The 21,442-nt window shown below is 48.0% G+C and overlaps 17 non-coding genes across 17 annotated transcripts; all 17 read left to right on the top strand.

Moving 5' to 3' along the window:
* Positions 1 to 705: 705 nt before the first annotated feature.
* On the top strand, positions 706 to 798 carry TRNAI-UAU (transfer RNA isoleucine (anticodon UAU)). The gene is given in 2 exon segments: positions 706 to 743; positions 763 to 798. It is a non-coding gene; the product is annotated as a tRNA-Ile (tRNA).
* A 327-nt stretch (positions 799 to 1,125) lies between these two features.
* TRNAR-CCU (transfer RNA arginine (anticodon CCU)) lies at positions 1,126 to 1,198 on the top strand. Its single transcript has one exon. It is a non-coding gene; the product is annotated as a tRNA-Arg (tRNA).
* Positions 1,199 to 2,420: 1,222 nt separating this feature from the next.
* On the top strand, positions 2,421 to 2,513 carry TRNAI-UAU (transfer RNA isoleucine (anticodon UAU)). The gene is given in 2 exon segments: positions 2,421 to 2,458; positions 2,478 to 2,513. It is a non-coding gene; the product is annotated as a tRNA-Ile (tRNA).
* A 327-nt stretch (positions 2,514 to 2,840) lies between these two features.
* On the top strand, positions 2,841 to 2,913 carry TRNAR-CCU (transfer RNA arginine (anticodon CCU)). The gene has a single exon. It is a non-coding gene; the product is annotated as a tRNA-Arg (tRNA).
* Positions 2,914 to 4,135: 1,222 nt separating this feature from the next.
* On the top strand, positions 4,136 to 4,228 carry TRNAI-UAU (transfer RNA isoleucine (anticodon UAU)). The gene is given in 2 exon segments: positions 4,136 to 4,173; positions 4,193 to 4,228. It is a non-coding gene; the product is annotated as a tRNA-Ile (tRNA).
* Positions 4,229 to 4,555: 327 nt separating this feature from the next.
* Positions 4,556 to 4,628, top strand: TRNAR-CCU (transfer RNA arginine (anticodon CCU)). Its single transcript has one exon. It is a non-coding gene; the product is annotated as a tRNA-Arg (tRNA).
* Positions 4,629 to 5,850: 1,222 nt separating this feature from the next.
* TRNAI-UAU (transfer RNA isoleucine (anticodon UAU)) lies at positions 5,851 to 5,943 on the top strand. The gene is given in 2 exon segments: positions 5,851 to 5,888; positions 5,908 to 5,943. It is a non-coding gene; the product is annotated as a tRNA-Ile (tRNA).
* Positions 5,944 to 6,270: 327 nt separating this feature from the next.
* On the top strand, positions 6,271 to 6,343 carry TRNAR-CCU (transfer RNA arginine (anticodon CCU)). The gene has a single exon. It is a non-coding gene; the product is annotated as a tRNA-Arg (tRNA).
* Positions 6,344 to 7,565: 1,222 nt separating this feature from the next.
* TRNAI-UAU (transfer RNA isoleucine (anticodon UAU)) lies at positions 7,566 to 7,658 on the top strand. The gene is given in 2 exon segments: positions 7,566 to 7,603; positions 7,623 to 7,658. It is a non-coding gene; the product is annotated as a tRNA-Ile (tRNA).
* A 7,226-nt stretch (positions 7,659 to 14,884) lies between these two features.
* Positions 14,885 to 14,957, top strand: TRNAR-CCU (transfer RNA arginine (anticodon CCU)). The gene has a single exon. It is a non-coding gene; the product is annotated as a tRNA-Arg (tRNA).
* Positions 14,958 to 16,179: 1,222 nt separating this feature from the next.
* TRNAI-UAU (transfer RNA isoleucine (anticodon UAU)) lies at positions 16,180 to 16,272 on the top strand. The gene is given in 2 exon segments: positions 16,180 to 16,217; positions 16,237 to 16,272. It is a non-coding gene; the product is annotated as a tRNA-Ile (tRNA).
* A 327-nt stretch (positions 16,273 to 16,599) lies between these two features.
* TRNAR-CCU (transfer RNA arginine (anticodon CCU)) lies at positions 16,600 to 16,672 on the top strand. Its single transcript has one exon. It is a non-coding gene; the product is annotated as a tRNA-Arg (tRNA).
* A 1,222-nt stretch (positions 16,673 to 17,894) lies between these two features.
* On the top strand, positions 17,895 to 17,987 carry TRNAI-UAU (transfer RNA isoleucine (anticodon UAU)). Its single transcript is given in 2 exon segments — positions 17,895 to 17,932; positions 17,952 to 17,987. It is a non-coding gene; the product is annotated as a tRNA-Ile (tRNA).
* Positions 17,988 to 18,314: 327 nt separating this feature from the next.
* On the top strand, positions 18,315 to 18,387 carry TRNAR-CCU (transfer RNA arginine (anticodon CCU)). Its single transcript has one exon. It is a non-coding gene; the product is annotated as a tRNA-Arg (tRNA).
* A 1,223-nt stretch (positions 18,388 to 19,610) lies between these two features.
* Positions 19,611 to 19,703, top strand: TRNAI-UAU (transfer RNA isoleucine (anticodon UAU)). Its single transcript is given in 2 exon segments — positions 19,611 to 19,648; positions 19,668 to 19,703. It is a non-coding gene; the product is annotated as a tRNA-Ile (tRNA).
* Positions 19,704 to 20,030: 327 nt separating this feature from the next.
* TRNAR-CCU (transfer RNA arginine (anticodon CCU)) lies at positions 20,031 to 20,103 on the top strand. Its single transcript has one exon. It is a non-coding gene; the product is annotated as a tRNA-Arg (tRNA).
* Positions 20,104 to 21,325: 1,222 nt separating this feature from the next.
* TRNAI-UAU (transfer RNA isoleucine (anticodon UAU)) lies at positions 21,326 to 21,418 on the top strand. The gene is given in 2 exon segments: positions 21,326 to 21,363; positions 21,383 to 21,418. It is a non-coding gene; the product is annotated as a tRNA-Ile (tRNA).
* Positions 21,419 to 21,442: the final 24 nt, after the last annotated feature.

The following is a 21,442-nucleotide window of genomic DNA, read 5'->3' as shown; positions in this document are numbered from 1 at the left end:
TGAAAAATCATAGCAATTCCACCTTCAAAATGCACTTCCTGCTGATTTTCACGGACCCACTTCAAAGCTAGATGCAACGCGCAATTGTGAACATCTCAATTGGCCGGCTCTGCTGTCATATATATTTATATCTTCTATAATAATAAATTCAATCTGTCATTTTGGGTGCTGTGTGTAAGATACGCCTTGCCCAGTAAATACCCCAGGGATTCCCTGCATCATGCCTGCATGTGTAGTCTGCCCAACACAGCCGACTGCATTGCGACTCTGGAGGAGTGGCACCTGCTGGGGATAAAACATGACTTGAGATAGGTGTGCTTTTCCTTATTATCGCCTTATATGCAGTAGGAACATGCACATTTAGCAGCAGACCAGAATGATCTCACACCTTTTCAGAGGTATTCATGGCTTTCAAAGCCTGCTCTCATGGCCTATTCTCTCACCACCACAAAAAAAGTGTGATTGTGTGCTCCTAGTCTGTGTCAAGCCTCCATTGAAGTCCACTCACCTCTATGGAGATGATCTTAATAGTCACCTTGGCTTGCTGATTTGGACAAACGCTCCCTGTCTTCTACCGGTTTTCTTCTTAACAAACAATTGACTTGGTCTTATAATGATTTATGACATGTGCTTCATTTTAACGAGTTACGCATCACAGGCCAAGTGTCCTGGTGATAAAGGCACCTCCCCAACAGCAGCAATGGAGCTCCAGTGGCGCAATCGGTTAGCGCGCGGTACTTATAAGACAGTATCTGTTGAGCAATGCCGAGGTTGTGAGTTCGCGCCTCACCTGGAGCAGAGATAGTTGCCCTTTTGCTTCCTTTAATGACCTTTCTCCTATGACCCAAAACATTCAAGCCAAAGGGTGCCAGTATGCCACTGCTACACGCAGGAGCTGTCATTGCCCAACAAGGGAAGCTTGTTTTGAGTGAGGACCAAAAAGAATGAGACCAATGCTTTTGCTTGTTGAAGAGCAGTGGAGGAAGCTGGCAAGAGCTATATCACCTGCAAAATCCATGGCACAACACAAGGAAAAGAAGTACGTCCATTTGCAACTCATTTGCTGCAAGAGGCATTGTGCAGTCTCTGTGGAGCAAAAGCCTACTTGCTGCACTTCTACAGCATGCCCCAGTGGCCTAATGGATAAGGCACTGGCCTCCTAAGCCAGGGATTGTGGGTTCGAGTCCCATCTGGGGTGGCACATTCCTTCTTTGGCCCTTACATGTAGCATACCAACACACATTGTACTCAGATACAAATGACTTGGATTCTCATGGCTGCCAAAGGCTTTTAAAGTGGACCAGAACTCTTGCACAGGAAAGAAGGAGAACATAGAGAAATGCACCCTGTATATGTATTTAGAGGCTTTAGCCTGTCCCCCTTATTTGTGTCTAATCACTAGTTGTGGTGATCACCCTGGGTCACATGACTGCCAATGGCAGATAAGCTCATTTGAAAGCACAGGCTGTTAACAATATGTCTGCTTCCATCAGTCAGGAAGTAGAAACAGTGCAGATTTATCTTAGGATTTCTATTAGCTGTAACAAAGAAATTTTTCTTGTTTAAAGGTTATTATGCTGTTGCGTATCTTTTAGAGCAGAAAGGACGTTCTGAGTTCAGGTCCACTTGAAATTCGACAAGGCTTTCAATGTGTATCCCACATCTCGTTACAAAAGGTCAAAGAAATGTAAAGTCACTATCATGTCACCACACTATGAAAAATCATAGCAATTCCACCTTCAAAATGCACTTCCTGCTGATTTTCACGGACCCACTTCAAAGCTAGATGCAACGCGCAATTGTGAACATCTCAATTGGCCGGCTCTGCTGTCATATATATTTATATCTTCTATAATAATAAATTCAATCTGTCATTTTGGGTGCTGTGTGTAAGATACGCCTTGCCCAGTAAATACCCCAGGGATTCCCTGCATCATGCCTGCATGTGTAGTCTGCCCAACACAGCCGACTGCATTGCGACTCTGGAGGAGTGGCACCTGCTGGGGATAAAACATGACTTGAGATAGGTGTGCTTTTCCTTATTATCGCCTTATATGCAGTAGGAACATGCACATTTAGCAGCAGACCAGAATGATCTCACACCTTTTCAGAGGTATTCATGGCTTTCAAAGCCTGCTCTCATGGCCTATTCTCTCACCACCACAAAAAAAGTGTGATTGTGTGCTCCTAGTCTGTGTCAAGCCTCCATTGAAGTCCACTCACCTCTATGGAGATGATCTTAATAGTCACCTTGGCTTGCTGATTTGGACAAACGCTCCCTGTCTTCTACCGGTTTTCTTCTTAACAAACAATTGACTTGGTCTTATAATGATTTATGACATGTGCTTCATTTTAACGAGTTACGCATCACAGGCCAAGTGTCCTGGTGATAAAGGCACCTCCCCAACAGCAGCAATGGAGCTCCAGTGGCGCAATCGGTTAGCGTGCGGTACTTATAAGACAGTATCTGTTGAGCAATGCCGAGGTTGTGAGTTCGAGCCTCACCTGGAGCAGAGATAGTTGCCCTTTTGCTTCCTTTAATCACCTTTCTCCTATGACCCAAAACATTCAAGCCAAAGGGTGCCAGTATGCCACTGCTACACGCAGGAGCTGTCATTGCCCAACAAGGGAAGCTTGTTTTGAGTGAGGACCAAAAAGAACGAGACCAATGCTTTTGCTTGTTGAAGAGCAGTGGAGGAAGCTGGCAAGAGCTATATCACCTGCAAAATCCATGGCACAACACAAGGAAAAGAAGTACGTCCATTTGCAACTCATTTGCTGCAAGAGGCATTGTGCAGTCTCTGTGGAGCAAAAGCCTACTTGCTGCACTTCTACAGCATGCCCCAGTGGCCTAATGGATAAGGCACTGGCCTCCTAAGCCAGGGATTGTGGGTTCGAGTCCCATCTGGGGTGGCACATTCCTTCTTTGGCCCTTACATGTAGCATACCAACACACATTGTACTCTGATACAAATGACTTGGATTCTCATGGCTGCCAAAGGCTTTTAACGTGGACCAGAACTCTTGCACAGGAAAGAAGGAGAACATAGAGAAATGCACCCTGTATATGTATTTAGAGGCTTTAGCCTGTCCCCCTTATTTGTGTCTAATCACTAGTTGTGGTGATCACCCTGGGTCACATGACTGCCAATGGCAGATAAGCTCATTTGAAAGCACAGGCTGTTAACAATATGTCTGCTTCCATCAGTCAGGAAGTAGAAACAGTGCAGATTTATCTTAGGATTTCTATTAGCTGTAACAAAGAAATTTTTCTTGTTTAAAGGTTATTATGCTGTTGCGTATCTTTTAGAGCAGAAAGGACGTTCTGAGTTCAGGTCCACTTGAAATTCGACAAGGCTTTCAATGTGTATCCCACATCTCGTTACAAAAGGTCAAAGAAATGTAAAGTCACTATCATGTCACCACACTATGAAAAATCATAGCAATTCCACCTTCAAAATGCACTTCCTGCTGATTTTCACGGACCCACTTCAAAGCTAGATGCAACGCGCAATTGTGAACATCTCAATTGGCCGGCTCTGCTGTCATATATATTTATATCTTCTATAATAATAAATTCAATCTGTCATTTTGGGTGCTGTGTGTAAGATACGCCTTGCCCAGTAAATACCCCAGGGATTCCCTGCATCATGCCTGCATGTGTAGTCTGCCCAACACAGCCGACTGCATTGCGACTCTGGAGGAGTGGCACCTGCTGGGGATAAAACATGACTTGAGATAGGTGTGCTTTTCCTTATTATCGCCTTATATGCAGTAGGAACATGCACATTTAGCAGCAGACCAGAATGATCTCACACCTTTTCAGAGGTATTCATGGCTTTCAAAGCCTGCTCTCATGGCCTATTCTCTCACCACCACAAAAAAAGTGTGATTGTGTGCTCCTAGTCTGTGTCAAGCCTCCATTGAAGTCCACTCACCTCTATGGAGATGATCTTAATAGTCACCTTGGCTTGCTGATTTGGACAAACGCTCCCTGTCTTCTACCGGTTTTCTTCTTAACAAACAATTGACTTGGTCTTATAATGATTTATGACATGTGCTTCATTTTAACGAGTTACGCATCACAGGCCAAGTGTCCTGGTGATAAAGGCACCTCCCCAACAGCAGCAATGGAGCTCCAGTGGCGCAATCGGTTAGCGTGCGGTACTTATAAGACAGTATCTGTTGAGCAATGCCGAGGTTGTGAGTTCGAGCCTCACCTGGAGCAGAGATAGTTGCCCTTTTGCTTCCTTTAATCACCTTTCTCCTATGACCCAAAACATTCAAGCCAAAGGGTGCCAGTATGCCACTGCTACACGCAGGAGCTGTCATTGCCCAACAAGGGAAGCTTGTTTTGAGTGAGGACCAAAAAGAATGAGACCAATGCTTTTGCTTGTTGAAGAGCAGTGGAGGAAGCTGACAAGAGCTATATCACCTGCAAAATCCATGGCACAACACAAGGAAAAGAAGTACGTCCATTTGCAACTCATTTGCTGCAAGAGGCATTGTGCAGTCTCTGTGGAGCAAAAGCCTACTTGCTGCACTTCTACAGCATGCCCCAGTGGCCTAATGGATAAGGCACTGGCCTCCTAAGCCAGGGATTGTGGGTTCGAGTCCCATCTGGGGTGGCACATTCCTTCTTTGGCCCTTACATGTAACATACCAACACACATTGTACTCTGATACAAATGACTTGGATTCTCATGGCTGCCAAAGGCTTTTAACGTGGACCAGAACTCTTGCACAGGAAAGAAGGAGAACATAGAGAAATGCACCCTGTGTATGTATTTAGAGACTTTAGCCTGTCCCCCTCATTTGTGTCTAATCACTAGTTGTGGTGATTACCCTGGGTCACATGACTGCCAATGGCAGATAAGCTTATTTGAAAGCACAGGCTGTTAACAATATGTCTGCTTCCATCAGTCAGGAAGTAGAAACAGTGCAGATTTATCTTAGGATTTCTATTAGCTATAACAAAGAAATGTTTCTTGTTTAAAGGTTGTTATGCTGTTGCGTATCTTTTAGAGCAGAAAGGACGTTCTGAGTTCAGGTCCACTTGAAATTCGACAATGCTTTCAATGGGTATCCCACATCTCGTTACAAAAGGTCAAAGAAATGTAAAGTCACTATCATGTCACCACACTATGGAAAATCATAGCAAATCCACCTTCAAAATGCACTTCCTGCTGATTTTCACGGACCCACTTCAAAGCTAGATGCAACGCGCAATTGTGAACATCTCAATTGGCCGGCTCTGCTGTCATATATATTTATATCTTCTATAATAATAAATTCAATCTGTCATTTTGGGTGCTGTGTGTAAGATACGCCTTGCCCAGTAAATACCCCAGGGATTCCCTGCATCATGCCTGCATGTGTAGTCTGCCCAACTCAGCCGACTGCATTGCGACTCTGGAGGAGTGGCACCTGCTGGGGATAAAACATGACTTGAGATAGGTGTGCTTTTCCTTATTATCGCCTTATATGCAGTAGGAACATGCACATTTAGCAGCAGACCAGAATGATCTCACACCTTTTCAGAGGTATTCATGGCTTTCAAAGCCTGCTCTCATGGCCTATTCTCTCACCACCACAAAAAAAGTGTGATTGTGTGCTCCTAGTCTGTGTCAAGCCTCCATTGAAGTCCACTCACCTCTATGGAGATGATCTTAATAGTCACCTTGGCTTGCTGATTTGGACAAACGCTCCCTGTCTTCTACCGGTTTTCTTCTTAACAAACAATTGACTTGGTCTTATAATGATTTATGACATGTGCTTCATTTTAACGAGTTACGCATCACAGGCCAAGTGTCCTGGTGATAAAGGCACCTCCCCAACAGCAGCAACGGAGCTCCAGTGGCGCAATCGGTTAGCGCGTGGTACTTATAAGACAGTATCTGTTGAGCAATGCCGAGGTTGTGAGTTCGAGCCTCACCTGGAGCAGAGATAGTTGCCCTTTTGCTTCCTTTAATCACCTTTCTCCTATGACCCAAAACATTCAAGCCAAAGGGTGCCAGTATGCCACTGCTACACGCAGGAGCTGTCATTGCCCAACAAGGGAAGCTTGTTTTGAGTGAGGACCAAAAAGAATGAGACCAATGCTTTTGCTTGTTGAAGAGCAGTGGAGGAAGCTGGCAAGAGCTATATCACCTGCAAAATCCATGGCACAACACAAGGAAAAGAAGTACGTCCATTTGCAACTCATTTGCTGCAAGAGGCATTGTGCAGTCTCTGTGGAGCAAAAGCCTACTTGCTGCACTTCTACAGCATGCCCCAGTGGCCTAATGGATAAGGCACTGGCCTCCTAAGCCAGGGATTGTGGGTTCGAGTCCCATCTGGGGTGACACATTCCTTCTTTGGCCCTTACATGTAGCATACCAACACACATTGTACTCTGATACAAATGACTTGGATTCTCATGGCTGCCAAAGGCTTTTAAAGTGGACCAGAACTCTTGCACAGGAAAGAAGGAGAAAATAGAGAAATGCACCCTGTATATGTATTTAGAGGCTTTAGCCTGTCCCCCTTATTTGTGTCTAATCACTAGTTGTGGTGATCACCCTGGGTCACATGACTGCCAATGGCAGATAAGCTCATTTGAAAGCACAGGCTGTTAACAATATGTCTGCTTCCATCAGTCAGGAAGTAGAAACAGTGCAGATTTATCTTAGGATTTCTATTAGCTGTAACAAAGAAATTTTTCTTGTTTAAAGGTTATTATGCTGTTGCGTATCTTTTAGAGCAGAAAGGACGTTCTGAGTTCAGGTCCACTTGAAATTCGACAAGGCTTTCAATGGGTATCCCACATCTCGTTACAAAAGGTCAAAGAAATGTAAAGTCACTATCATGTCACCACACTATGAAAAATCATAGCAATTCCACCTTCAAAATGCACTTCCTGCTGATTTTCACGGACCCACTTCAAAGCTAGATGCAACGCGCAATTGTGAACATCTCAATTGGCCGGCTCTGCTGTCATATATATTTATATCTTCTATAATAATAAATTCAATCTGTCATTTTGGGTGCTGTGTGTAAGATACGCCTTGCCCAGTAAATACCCCAGGGATTCCCTGCATCATGCCTGCATGTGTAGTCTGCCCAACACAGCCGACTGCATTGCGACTCTGGAGGAGTGGCACCTGCTGGGGATAAAACATGACTTGAGATAGGTGTGCTTTTCCTTATTATCGCCTTATATGCAGTAGGAACATGCACATTTAGCAGCAGACCAGAATGATCTCACACCTTTTCAGAGGTATTCATGGCTTTCAAAGCCTGCTCTCATGGCCTATTCTCTCACCACCACAAAAAAAGTGTGATTGTGTGCTCCTAGTCTGTGTCAAGCCTCCATTGAAGTCCACTCACCTCTATGGAGATGATCTTAATAGTCACCTTGGCTTGCTGATTTGGACAAACGCTCCCTGTCTTCTACCGGTTTTCTTCTTAACAAACAATTGACTTGGTCTTATAATGATTTATGACATGTGCTTCATTTTAACGAGTTACGCATCACAGGCCAAGTGTCCTGGTGATAAAGGCACCTCCCCAACAGCAGCAACGGAGCTCCAGTGGCGCAATCGGTTAGCGCGTGGTACTTATAAGACAGTATCTGTTGAGCAATGCTGAGGTTGTGAGTTCGAGCCTCACCTGGAGCAGAGATAGTTGCCCTTTTGCTTCCTTTAATCACCTTTCTCCTATGACCCAAAACATTCAAGCCAAAGGGTGCCAGTATGCCACTGCTACACGCAGGAGCTGTCATTGCCCAACAAGGGAAGCTTGTTTTGAGTGAGGACCAAAAAGAATGAGACCAATGCTTTTGCTTGTTGAAGAGCAGTGGAGGAAGCTGGCAAGAGCTATATCACCTGCAAAATCCATGGCACAACACAAGGAAAAGAAGTACGTCCATTTGCAACTCATTTGCTGCAAGAGGCATTGTGCATGATAAGTGCATAGATTAGCCTTGCTACCACCTCTACTAAACCCCCCCCCTACCCCTTAGCACTAGAATAAAGACAGGACTGCTTCTTAGAGAATGGATTTTTATTAAGGCCAAAGCAGCCCGTAAATTCCTAATACAATAATCTGTATAACAAATAACTGGTAACAGGAAACTGTAAACCTGCAGGGGAAGAGCTCCGGGGTATAATCGAACCTAATCCACAACCTTCTCTGCAATGCAGCCTGCAATCTGCCGGCCCCCGCCGCATGGACCGGCTCAGGGACAGCTGCATGCACAATCCTTAAATTTCTCTGAGTAGACACCCTTCGCAAACCTACAACCCAAAGTGGGAGATTTTACTTACCCCCATCATTAATAGTGCCCAATTTCCGGAGCCCTACACCCCGCCAGCTGCAATGACGTACCACCACCAAGCTATAACCAAACAACACAATAAAATAGGGAGGGTGGGTGGGAAACACGTCCTGCTGCCTCGGTGTCCCAAGTGCGTCTGCCTCCGCCGACGTCACTTCCTCCTACGCTTCCGCCTCTCCTTCCCCACTACATTGCGCTCTTACGCGCGGAATACGAACTGGGCTGGGCCCGCCCCCTCCCCTCTTCTGCTATTAACCCCTAGCATGCAATCTAGCCCTATCATGGGGCCCTGCACTCCACTAGCTGCGCTGCTCGTTATGGGCCATCTTGATAAGTGCATAGATTAGCCTTGCTACCACCTCTACTAAACCCCCCCCCTACCCCTTAGCACTAGAATAAAGACAGGACTGCTTCTTAGAGAATGGATTTTTATTAAGGCCAAAGCAGCCCGTAAATTCCTAATACAATAATCTGTATAACAAATAACTGGTAACAGGAAACTGTAAACCTGCAGGGGAAGAGCTCCGGGGTATAATCGAACCTAATCCACAACCTTCTCTGCAATGCAGCCTGCAATCTGCCGGCCCCCGCCGCATGGACCGGCTCAGGGACAGCTGCATGCACAATCCTTAAATTTCTCTGAGTAGACACCCTTCGCAAACCTACAACCCAAAGTGGGAGATTTTACTTACCCCCATCATTAATAGTGCCCAATTTCCGGAGCCCTACACCCCGCCAAGCCAGACAGGCGTAACACCTTACGCCTGTGAGGCCCCCAAATACAACGCCCTCTGTATGCCATCTGACAAAGCTAACGCCCATAAGTCTATCCCTATTTCTGTGAGGTGGACCCCATCTCTAGCCAAAAAGGACTCTGTGTCTGTCTCCAGGTCCAAGTGTCGCACTGCCACCCCCCCGTTCCTAGTAACAAAACGGGACACCTCCCTATTCAATTTCTTCCTGGCCCTATTAACCCGATCTACCGATCTAGCCAACCTCCAGGTATTCCTGGCAATCACCTCTGACCATACAATCACCGTGGCCGGAAATTCCGATCGGATCGCCATAAAGTCTGCTTTAATGTCCTTTATGATTTGCCTCGTGGACCGAGCGGCCAAATCATTTCCCCCCGCATGGAGGACTAAGACATCAGGGGCCCGATCCCAATCCACGAACCGACGGAACTCCGGCAACACTCCAGACCACATCATTCCCGGCACGCCAATCCATCTTATGTCAGCCTGTGACCGAGGAAATCCCAACTGTCGACCATCCGCTCTGACCCGTGCCCTTCTGGCCCCCCGGGCCACGTACGAGTGTCCTAAGATCCATACCAGACGCGGAGATTCATCTGTAAAACAAAACAAAAAGCGAAAAACACCCAAACACCAACACAATAAAGGTCACAGTTAAAGATTGACCCACACTCAAACCAGGTGCGGCCGTACATATGAGAGAAATCTTGCCGATTCCCACCGCCCGATCCTCTTTATGGTTCTGTCATCTAAACCCCACCGCGCCGCTTCTGTAGCAGCCCCAATGCGGAAGGAATGGGAAGCGTATTCCAAAGGCGGGGCCCCCACCCGCTCGAGGCCTTTCCGGAGGATTGCCACGAATTGAAATTTGGTCAACGGGGCCCCCGTTTGCATGGCAAAGAAAAGACCCGCCGCCCATGGGGCGCGCCTGGGAGAATGTGCCCAAGACCTCTACAGGACACAAAGGGGAACCTTGTATGCGCTGCAGCGCAATAACCCGACCCTTACCTGACTGGTCCGTTTTGGATCGGCGTAGAAAAATCTCCACCGATCCTCCTGACACCACTACCTCCCCTTCCTTAATACCCGACGCTGTCCGCTTGTTGGGGCTGACTAGCTCACTCACCCGAAACGCCCCGAAAAAAGCTAGGACGAAAGCTGCCGTGAACAGCAAAACCTCAAAATCTGAGCTGCAAATCTCCGGTAGCACCGATACGAGGGATGACAGAAGCTCGAACGTAATCGGGCGACGCCCATCCCTCTTCACTGGTTTAGATTTGAAACCTCGCAACGCTAATTTAACCCGAAAATCCTTCGTAATGTCTACTTCGCCTCGTAGCTTAAATAAAAAGGCCAAAGCCGACACTTTTTTGGACATAGCCGAGGGTGACACCCCCGCCGCGCCATTTTGCACAAGAAAATGAAAAAACTGACCCAACCTATCTGACGACGAGCTTCCCATTTCGGCAGACAGCGTATCCCATTGGTCCCAGACGGACGAATATGATGACCATGTTCCGTCAGACAAAGAATGAGCCATCCATCCTTCTATCTCCCGAACGGGACTTCCCACAAATCCTGGGGGCAGGGAATCCCGGATTGTGCTGCGCCAGGGACGAGGCCTCTGAATCTTTGCCACTGAAAGCGAGAAAGCGCATCTGCTACGTCATTCTCGGTTCCAGGCAGATGCACTGCATATAAGAACATGTTAAGTCGCAGGCAAGTCAACACCAAGTGTCGCAGTAGCCGGATGACCGGAGGGGAAGATGCGGAGGCCTTGTTAACCACCTGAGCGGTCTGGACGAGCTGAGCTCGTCCAACACCGCCGGAGGTCGCCGCTCAGGCCCTGCTGGGCCGATTTTAATCAAATAAAAAGCAGCACACGCAGCCGGCACTTTGCCAGCCGCGTGTGCTGCCTGATCGCCGCCGCTCTGCGGCGATTCGCCGCGAGCAGCGGCGAAAGAGGGTCCCCCCAGCCGCCTGAGCCCAGCGTAGCCGGAACAAAAAGTTCCGGCCAGCGCTAAGGGCTGGATCGGAGGCGGCTGACGTCAGGACGTCGGCTGACGTCGATGACGTCACTCCGCTCGTCGCTATGGCGACGATATAAGCAAAACAAGGAAGGCCGCTTATTGCGGCCTTCCTTGTTTATTCTGGGCGCCGGAGGCGATCGGAAGATCGCCTCCGGAGCGCCCTCTAGTGGGCTTTCATGCAGCCAACTTTCAGTTGGCTGCATGAAATAGTTTTTTTTTTATTCAAAAAAAACCCTCCCGCAGCCACCCTGGCGATATAATCAGAACGCCAGGGTGGTTAATTGCCGTTACAACCCCCAAATTATCACAGTTGAATTTGATTTTTTTGTTAGACAGTTGGGCACCCCAAATTTTTACTGACACCACTATGGGAAAAAGCTCTAGGAGCAGTAAATTTTTTGTGAAGCCGACCCGCCTCCAATCCTCCGGCCATCCCGCTGCGCTCCACTCTCCTGCGAAAAAGGCCCCATAACCGTGCGCACCCGACGCGTCGGTGAAAAGCTCCAGATCAATGTTCTGAATGCTTTTTTCCAACCACACCGAGCGCCCGTTGAAGTCAGAGAGGAAAACCTGCCACATTCTCAAATCCGCTTTGTGTTCACTATTCAACCGCACATGATGGTTAGGCGAGGAGATCCCTGCAGTAGCCATTGCCAGTTTCCTACAGAGGATACGCCCCATGGGGATAATCCTGCACGCGAAATTTAATTTACCTAATAATGACTGGAGCATGCGCAGGGTGACCTTCCTTTGCGTCAACGCCTCGTCTATGACCCTCTGTAAATCCACGATCTTATCCTCCGGTAAGCGGCATTCCATTGCCATTGAATCTATGGTGATACCCAGAAATTTGATCACCGTCTGGGGCCCTTCTGTTTTGTCCTCAGCTAGGGGGATCCCAAAGCTAGCACAAGTCTGCCGCATGGTCGCCAAAAGGTAAGCGCACGTGGGAGAGTCGCTCTTGCCCATGAATAAGAAGTCGTCCAGGTAGTGTATAACCGAACCTACCCCGGACTCCTCCTTAACCACTCACTCCAAAAAGGAGCTGAATTTCTCGAAATACGAACAAGAAATGGAACAGCCCATTGGTAAGCAGCAATCGATGTAATAGCTGCCTTCCCAGAAGCAACCCAAGAGATGGAAACTTTCCCTGTGAACCGGGAGTAACCGAAAGGCCGATTCAACGTCGGTTTTGGCTAGTAGGGTGCCACGCCCCAAACGCCTGACCCACCGCACTGCCACATCGAAAGATGTGTAGGCTACCGTCACATCCCCCGGATCGATTCCATCATTAACGGATCTTCCCCTGGGATGTGACAGATGGTGGATAAGGCGGAAAGCGCCGGGTTCTTTTTTGGGGACGATGCCTAACGGGGAAACAATCAGATTATCCAGAGGAGGGGAAGCAAAAGGCCCCGCCATCCGGCCCAGCCCAACCTCTTTTTGTAATTTAGCTGTCACTACATCCGGAAAGCCTGCCACTGATTTTAAGTTACGGAACGGGGGAAAGGAGCGAGGCGCTCCCGAACTGGGGATACGGAAACCTTCCGAAAAACCTTGGCGTAACAGTTCGGCCGCGTCGGTATCCGGGTACCTACTTAGGTGCCGTTCCATCTTTTTGAGAATCACTGGAGTCCTCCCTCTTACCGGAAGACTCGCCGCCCCTATTTTTACTCTGTTTATAGCAACGGGAACCTGGATGTCCGCCCCCGCAATTTCCGCATTCATGTTTGAAGCGGCATGAACTCCCAAATTTGCACGTGTTGTCATTGTACTTCCAACAGACCCCTGGACGTTTGTTGGCCAGCTGCCCTGAACTGCTGGAGCTGCTGGCCCCCCCTTGAAAGGACTGTGATCCTTTGCTTGCGGGGATCATAAGCTTCATCCAAAGGATGACATCTTTATGGTCCCAGCGAATCTCGGGGCGAACTGCCTTACGCTGGCGAAACTCTTCATCATAACGAAGCCATGCGTTGCCTCCGTATGACCTAAACGCTTCCCCAATGCTGTCCTGGTACCCGAATAGCGCTGCGCAACACTCGGGCTGTTTTTCCCCGATCACACTAGCCAATATGGCGAAAGCTTGCGACCAGTTTTGGTGGGTTCGCGGGATAAGCCTGTAACGCCTGCGCTCCTCCTCCTCCTTCTTGCTTTCGTCCGGCTTACCCTTATCCAGGTTAAATTTAGAAAGCTGCAGTAAAGAAAAAATTTCGATGTATTCCCCCCTCCAAATTTTTTCTTTTACTTCCTTTTTGAGATGCGTACCTAAAGAGGCCTCAAGACACAGGTAAAGCTCACTTTTCGCTGAGTCTGATAACCTCACCGAATCAACCTCAGTGCCGGTTGCGGCAATGGGCTCACTCTGTGCCGGCGCGGCCAACGCCACCGAGGCTGCGACCGCTGCTGCCGGAACGGAGGGAATGATCGTTGTGGAAGGTGGCCCTGGGGGTCCCACTAGCGGGGCCGGCGTAGCCCACGCGGACGTGGGAGGGGCAACACTGGGCCCGCCACTCGCCTGCAAAGCCTCCCGAATCCCCAACAATAACGTATTGACAAAGGACAGGGCCGGGGACATGGCACTGTCCCTTAACAGCGGCGCCGCTACCACTCCGACTTGGTCGGCTGGTACCAGGCCCCTTGTACTCCCCACATCATGAGCAATAGGATAAGCTGGAATTAAATTAATCTCACCTGGCTGCACCGGACGCCCGTCCCGACCAGCCGATTCCCTAGGTTGATCCGCAGACTCCTCGTCTTCCGACTGCGAAGAAGCCTCTTCGTCAGGCGATGTGTTTCCGGGCCCACTGGCGAGATTGGCGGTGACCGACCCCCTGTGGCCGCTGGACGAGCCGCTGCTGACTGGGGACTGTTGGCTCCGCGCTCCCGAGTTGCGCGAGCTGCTGCTCCCCGTGCTGCTTGAACTACGGCCCGGCTGTTGGCCCGTGTTCCGCTTCTGGGGCGGCTGCCCTCTCTTGTTGGACGCCTTTTGTTGCTGCGCAGGGCGCTTGGCCTGAGCCTGGGATGGCCCAGCCGCGACCCCAAGGTCGGCCCCACGCCTAGAGGAGTGATGGGGCCCCTGCTGCTTGTCTTTTTTCCTCGGCTGTGCTGCTTTTCTGGGGCCTGCTGGCGCGGGCTGTTGCGGACCCCCCGACGCCCCGCCGTGGTGTTCACTGCCCCCCTGCTGGCTGGATGTGCCCGGCTGTTCCAAGTCCTCTGCCCCGTCTGCCTCCGCTGCGCTGGGCCGTCCCTTGCTCTGTTTCGTCGTCCGCTTCTGGGCTGGGGCAGGCGGTGTAGTAATAGGGCTGCCCGTGCGCCTGCCCTGCCGCGGGGATGCAGCTGGGCTCAGCCTGTCCGGTGGGCGGGTGATCCGCGCGCTAGCGCGAGGTGTCTGGCCTGCTCCCATAGCAGACATCTGGATGGCTACCCACTGCGGACCCCGGGATTCTGCCTCACTCCTCACCCGTTGGAGCAGCTCCTCTATATCTGCCATGACGCACTTCTTCTTCCGAGCAGAGCAGGGGAGAAACACGTCCTGCTGCCTCGGTGTCCCAAGTGCGTCTGCCTCCGCCGACGTCACTTCCTCCTACGCTTCCGCCTCTCCTTCCCCACTACACGCGCGGAATACGAACTGGGCTGGGCCCGCCCCCTCCCCTCTTCTGCTATTAACCCCTAGCATGCAATCTAGCCCTATCATGGGGCCCTGCACTCCACTAGCTGCGCTGCTCGTTATGGGCCATCTGTCTCTGTGGAGCAAAAGCCTACTTGCTGCACTTCTACAGCATGCCCCAGTGGCCTAATGGATAAGGCACTGGCCTCCTAAGCCAGGGATTGTGGGTTCGAGTCCCATCTGGGGTGGCACATTCCTTCTTTGGCCCTTACATGTAGCATACCAACACACATTGTACTCTGATACAAATGACTTGGATTCTCATGGCTGCCAAAAGCTTTTAAAGTGGACCAGAACTCTTGCACAGGAAAGAAGGAGAACATAGAGAAATGCACCCTGTGTATGTATTTAGAGACTTTAGCCTGTCCCCCTCATTTGTGTCTAATCACTAGTTGTGGTGATCACCCTGGGTCACATGACTGCCAATGGCAGATAAGCTCATTTGAAAGCACAGGCTGTTAACAATATGTCTGCTTCCATCAGTCAGGAAGTAGAAACAGTGCAGATTTATCTTAGGATTTCTATTAGCTGTAACAAAGAAATGTTTCTTGTTTAAAGGTTGTTATGCTGTTGCGTATCTTTTAGAGCAGAAAGGACGTTCTGAGTTCAGGTCCACTTGAAATTCGACAAGGCTTTCAATGGGTATCCCACATCTCGTTACAAAAGGTCAAAGAAATGTAAAGTCACTATCATGTCACCACACTATGGAAAATCATAGCAAATCCACCTTCAAAATGCACTTCCTGCTGATTTTCACGGACCCACTTCAAAGCTAGATGCAACGCGCAATTGTGAACATCTCAATTGGCCGGCTCTGCTGTCATATATATTTATATCTTCTATAATAATAAATTCAATCTGTCATTTTGGGTGCTGTGTGTAAGATACGCCTTGCCCAGTAAATACCCCAGGGATTCCCTGCATCATGCCTGCATGTGTAGTCTGCCCAACTCAGCCGACTGCATTGCGACTCTGGAGGAGTGGCACCTGCTGGGGATAAAACATGACTTGAGATAGGTGTGCTTTTCCTTATTATCGCCTTATATGCAGTAGGAACATGCACATTTAGCAGCAGACCAGAATGATCTCACACCTTTTCAGAGGTATTCATGGCTTTCAAAGCCTGCTCTCATGGCCTATTCTCTCACCACCACAAAAAAAGTGTGATTGTGTGCTCCTAGTCTGTGTCAAGCCTCCATTGAAGTCCACTCACCTCTATGGAGATGATCTTAATAGTCACCTTGGCTTGCTGATTTGGACAAACGCTCCCTGTCTTCTACCGGTTTTCTTCTTAACAAACAATTGACTTGGTCTTATAATGATTTATGACATGTGCTTCATTTTAACGAGTTACGCATCACAGGCCAAGTGTCCTGGTGATAAAGGCACCTCCCCAACAGCAGCAATGGAGCTCCAGTGGCGCAATCAGTTAGCGCGCGGTACTTATAAGACAGTATCTGTTGAGCAATGCCGAGGTTGTGAGTTCGAGCCTCACCTGGAGCAGAGATAGTTGCCCTTTTGCTTCCTTTAATCACCTTTCTCCTATGACCCAAAACATTCAAGCCAAAGGGTGCCAGTATGCCACTGCTACACGCAGGAGCTGTCATTGCCCAACAAGGGAAGCTTGTTTTGAGTGAGGACCAAAAAGAATGAGACCAATGCTTTTGCTTGTTGAAGAGCAGTGGAGGAAGCTGGCAAGAGCTATATCACCTGCAAAATCCATGGCACAACACAAGGAAAAGAAGTACGTCCATTTGCAACTCATTTGCTGCAAGAGGCATTGTGCAGTCTCTGTGGAGCAAAAGCCTACTTGCTGCACTTCTACAGCATGCCCCAGTGGCCTAATGGATAAGGCACTGGCCTCCTAAGCCAGGGATTGTGGGTTCGAGTCCCATCTGGGGTGACACATTCCTTCTTTGGCCCTTACATGTAGCATACCAACACACATTGTACTCTGATACAAATGACTTGGATTCTCATGGCTGCCAAAAGCTTTTAAAGTGGACCAGAACTCTTGCACAGGAAAGAAGGAGAACATAGAGAAATGCACCCTGTGTATGTATTTAGAGACTTTAGCCTGTCCCCCTCATTTGTGTCTAATCACTAGTTGTGGTGATCACCCTGGGTCACATGACTGCCAATGGCAGATAAGCTCATTTGAAAGCACAGCCTGTTAACAATATGTCTGCTTCCATCAGTCAGGAAGTAGAAACAGTGCAGATTTATCTTAGGATTTCTATTAGCTGTAACAAAGAAATGTTTCTTGTTTAAAGGTTGTTATGCTGTTGCGTATCTTTTAGAGCAGAAAGGACGTTCTGAGTTCAGGTCCACTTGAAATTCGACAAGGCTTTCAATGGGTATCCCACATCTCGTTACAAAAGGTCAAAGAAATGTAAAGTCACTATCATGTCACCACACTATGAAAAATCATAGCAAATCCACCTTCAAAATGCACTTCCTGCTGATTTTCACGGACCCACTTCAAAGCTAGATGCAACGCGCAATTGTGAACATCTCAATTGGCCGGCTCTGCTGTCATATATATTTATATCTTCTATAATAATAAATTCAATCTGTCATTTTTGGTGCTGTGTGTAAGATACGCCTTGCCCAGTAAATACCCCAGGGATTCCCTGCATCATGCCTGCATGTGTAGTCTGCCCAACTCAGCCGACTGCATTGCGACTCTGGAGGAGTGGCACCTGCTGGGGATAAAACATGACTTGAGATAGGTGTGCTTTTCCTTATTATCGCCTTATATGCAGTAGGAACATGCACATTTAGCAGCAGACCAGAATGATCTCACACCTTTTCAGAGGTATTCATGGCTTTCAAAGCCTGCTCTCATGGCCTATTCTCTCACCACCACAAAAAAAGTGTGATTGTGTGCTCCTAGTCTGTGTCAAGCCTCCATTGAAGTCCACTCACCTCTATGGAGATGATCTTAATAGTCACCTTGGCTTGCTGATTTGGACAAACGCTCCCTGTCTTCTACCGGTTTTCTTCTTAACAAACAATTGACTTGGTCTTATAATGATTTATGACATGTGCTTCATTTTAACGAGTTACGCATCACAGGCCAAGTGTCCTGGTGATAAAGGCACCTCCCCAACAGCAGCAACGGAGCTCCAGTGGCGCAATCGGTTAGCGCGCGGTACTTATAAGACAGTATCTGTTGAGCAATGCCGAGGTTGTGAGTTCGAGCCTCACCTGGAGCAGAGATAGTTGCCCTTTTGCTTCCTTTAATCACCTTTCTCCTATGACCCAAAACATTCAAGCCAAAGGGTGCCAGTATGCCACTGCTACACGCAGGAGCTGTCATTGCCCAACAAGGGAAGCTTGTTTTGAGTGAGGACCAAAAAGAATGAGACCAATGCTTTTGCTTGTTGAAGAGCAGTGGAGGAAGCTGGCAAGAGCTATATCACCTGCAAAATCCATGGCACAACACAAGGAAAAGAAGTACGTCCATTTGCAACTCATTTGCTGCAAGAGGCATTGTGCAGTCTCTGTGGAGCAAAAGCCTACTTGCTGCACTTCTACAGCATGCCCCAGTGGCCTAATGGATAAGGCACTGGCCTCCTAAGCCAGGGATTGTGGGTTTGAGTCCCATCTGGGGTGGCACATTCCTTCTTTGGCCCTTACATGTAGCATACCAACACACATTGTACTCTGATACAAATGACTTGGATTCTCATGGCTGCCAAAAGCTTTTAAAGTGGACCAGAACTCTTGCACAGGAAAGAAGGAGAACATAGAGAAATGCACCCTGTGTATGTATTTAGAGACTTTAGCCTGTCCCCCTCATTTGTGTCTAATCACTAGTTGTGGTGATCACCCTGGGTCACATGACTGCCAATGGCAGATAAGCTCATTTGAAAGCACAGCCTGTTAACAATATGTCTGCTTCCATCAGTCAGGAAGTAGAAACAGTGCAGATTTATCTTAGGATTTCTATTAGCTGTAACAAAGAAATGTTTCTTGTTTAAAGGTTGTTATGCTGTTGCGTATCTTTTAGAGCAGAAAGGACGTTCTGAGTTCAGGTCCACTTGAAATTCGACAAGGCTTTCAATGGGTATCCCACATCTCGTTACAAAAGGTCAAAGAAATGTAAAGTCACTATCATGTCACCACACTATGGAAAATCATAGCAAATCCACCTTCAAAATGCACTTCCTGCTGATTTTCACGGACCCACTTCAAAGCTAGATGCAACGCGCAATTGTGAACATCTCAATTGGCCGGCTCTGCTGTCATATATATTTATATCTTCTATAATAATAAATTCAATCTGTCATTTTTGGTGCTGTGTGTAAGATACGCCTTGCCCAGTAAATACCCCAGGGATTCCCTGCATCATGCCTGCATGTGTAGTCTGCCCAACTCAGCCGACTGCATTGCGACTCTGGAGGAGTGGCACCTGCTGGGGATAAAACATGACTTGAGATAGGTGTGCTTTTCCTTATTATCGCCTTATATGCAGTAGGAACATGCACATTTAGCAGCAGACCAGAATGATCTCACACCTTTTCAGAGGTATTCATGGCTTTCAAAGCCTGCTCTCATGGCCTATTCTCTCACCACCACAAAAAAAAGTGTGATTGTGTGCTCCTAGTCTGTGTCAAGCCTCCATTGAAGTCCACTCACCTCTATGGAGATGATCTTAATAGTCACCTTGGCTTGCTGATTTGGACAAACGCTCCCTGTCTTCTACCGGTTTTCTTCTTAACAAACAATTGACTTGGTCTTATAATGATTTATGACATGTGCTTCATTTTAACGAGTTACGCATCACAGGCCAAGTGTCCTGGTGATAAAGGCACCTCCCCAACAGCAGCAACAGAGCTCCAGTGGCGCAATCGGTTAGTGCGCGGTACTTATAAGACAGTATCTGTTGAGCAATGCCGAGGTTGTGAGTTCGAGCCTCACCTGGAGCAGAGATAGTTGCCCTTTTGCTTCCTTTAATCACCTTTCTCCTATGACCCAAAACATTCAAGCCAAAGGGTGCCAGTATGCCACTGCTACACGCAGGAGCTGTCATTGCCCAACAAGGGAAGCTTGTTTTGAGTGAGGACCAAAAAGAATGAGACCAATGCTTTTGCTTGTTGAAGAGCAGTGGAGGAAGCTGGCAAGAGCTATATCACCTGCAAAATCCATGGCACAACACAAGGAAAAGAAGTACGTCCATTTGCAACTCATTTGCTGCAAGTGGCATTGTGCAGTCTCTGTGGAGCAAAAGCCTACTTGCTGCACTTCTACAGCATGCCCCAGTGGCCTAATGGATAAGGCACTGGCCTCCTAAGCCAGGGATTGTGGGTTCGAGTCCCATCTGGGGTGGCACATTCCTTCTTTGGCCCTTACATGTAGCATACCAACACACATTGTACTCTGATACAAATGACTTGGATTCTCATGGCTGCCAAAGGCTTTTAAAGTGGACCAGAACTCTTGCACAGGAAAGAAGGAGAACATAGAGAAATGCACCCTGTGTATGTATTTAGAGACTTTAGCCTGTCCCCCTCATTTGTGTCTAATCACTAGTTGTGGTGATCACCCTGGGTCACATGACTGCCAATGGCAGATAAGCTCATTTGAAAGCACAGCCTGTTAACAATATGTCTGCTTCCATCAGTCAGGAAGTAGAAACAGTGCAGATTTATCTTAGGATTTCTATTAGCTGTAACAAAGAAATGTTTCTTGTTTAAAGGTTGTTATGCTGTTGCGTATCTTTTAGAGCAGAAAGGACGTTCTGAGTTCAGGTCCACTTGAAATTCGACAAGGCTTTCAATGGGTATCCCACATCTCATTACAAAAGGTCAAAGAAATGTAAAGTCACTATCATGTCACCACACTATGGAAAATCATAGCAAATCCACCTTCAAAATGCACTTCCTGCTGATTTTCACGGACCCACTTCAAAGCTAGATGCAACGCGCAATTGTGAACATCTCAATTGGCCGGCTCTGCTGTCATATATATTTATATCTTCTATAATAATAAATTCAATCTGTCATTTTTGGTGCTGTGTGTAAGATACGCCTTGCCCAGTAAATACCCCAGGGATTCCCTGCATCATGCCTGCATGTGTAGTCTGCCCAACTCAGCCGACTGCATTGCGACTCTGGAGGAGTGGCACCTGCTGGGGATAAAACATGACTTGAGATAGGTGTGCTTTTCCTTATTATCGCCTTATATGCAGTAGGAACATGCACATTTAGCAGCAGACCAGAATGATCTCACACCTTTTCAGAGGTATTCATGGCTTTCAAAGCCTGCTCTCATGGCCTATTCTCTCACCACCACAAAAAAAGTGTGATTGTGTGCTCCTAGTCTGTGTCAAGCCTCCATTGAAGTCCACTCACCTCTATGGAGATGATCTTAATAGTCACCTTGGCTTGCTGATTTGGACAAACGCTCCCTGTCTTCTACCGGTTTTCTTCTTAACAAACAATTGACTTGGTCTTATAATGATTTATGACATGTGCTTCATTTTAACGAGTTACGCATCACAGGCCAAGTGTCCTGGTGATAAAGGCACCTCCCCAACAGCAGCAATGGAGCTCCAGTGGCGCAATCGGTTAGCGCGCGGTACTTATAAGACAGTATCTGTTGAGCAATGCTGAGGTTGTGAGTTCGAGCCTCACCTGGAGCAGAGATAGTTGCCCTTTTGCTTCCT

This window comes from Hyperolius riggenbachi, chromosome 3 (assembly GCF_040937935.1).
Source record: "Hyperolius riggenbachi isolate aHypRig1 chromosome 3, aHypRig1.pri, whole genome shotgun sequence".
Taxonomy (NCBI): Eukaryota; Metazoa; Chordata; class Amphibia; order Anura; family Hyperoliidae; genus Hyperolius; species Hyperolius riggenbachi.
The sequence above is the reverse complement of the archived record's forward strand: the minus strand, read 5'-3'. Positions and strand labels throughout refer to the sequence as shown.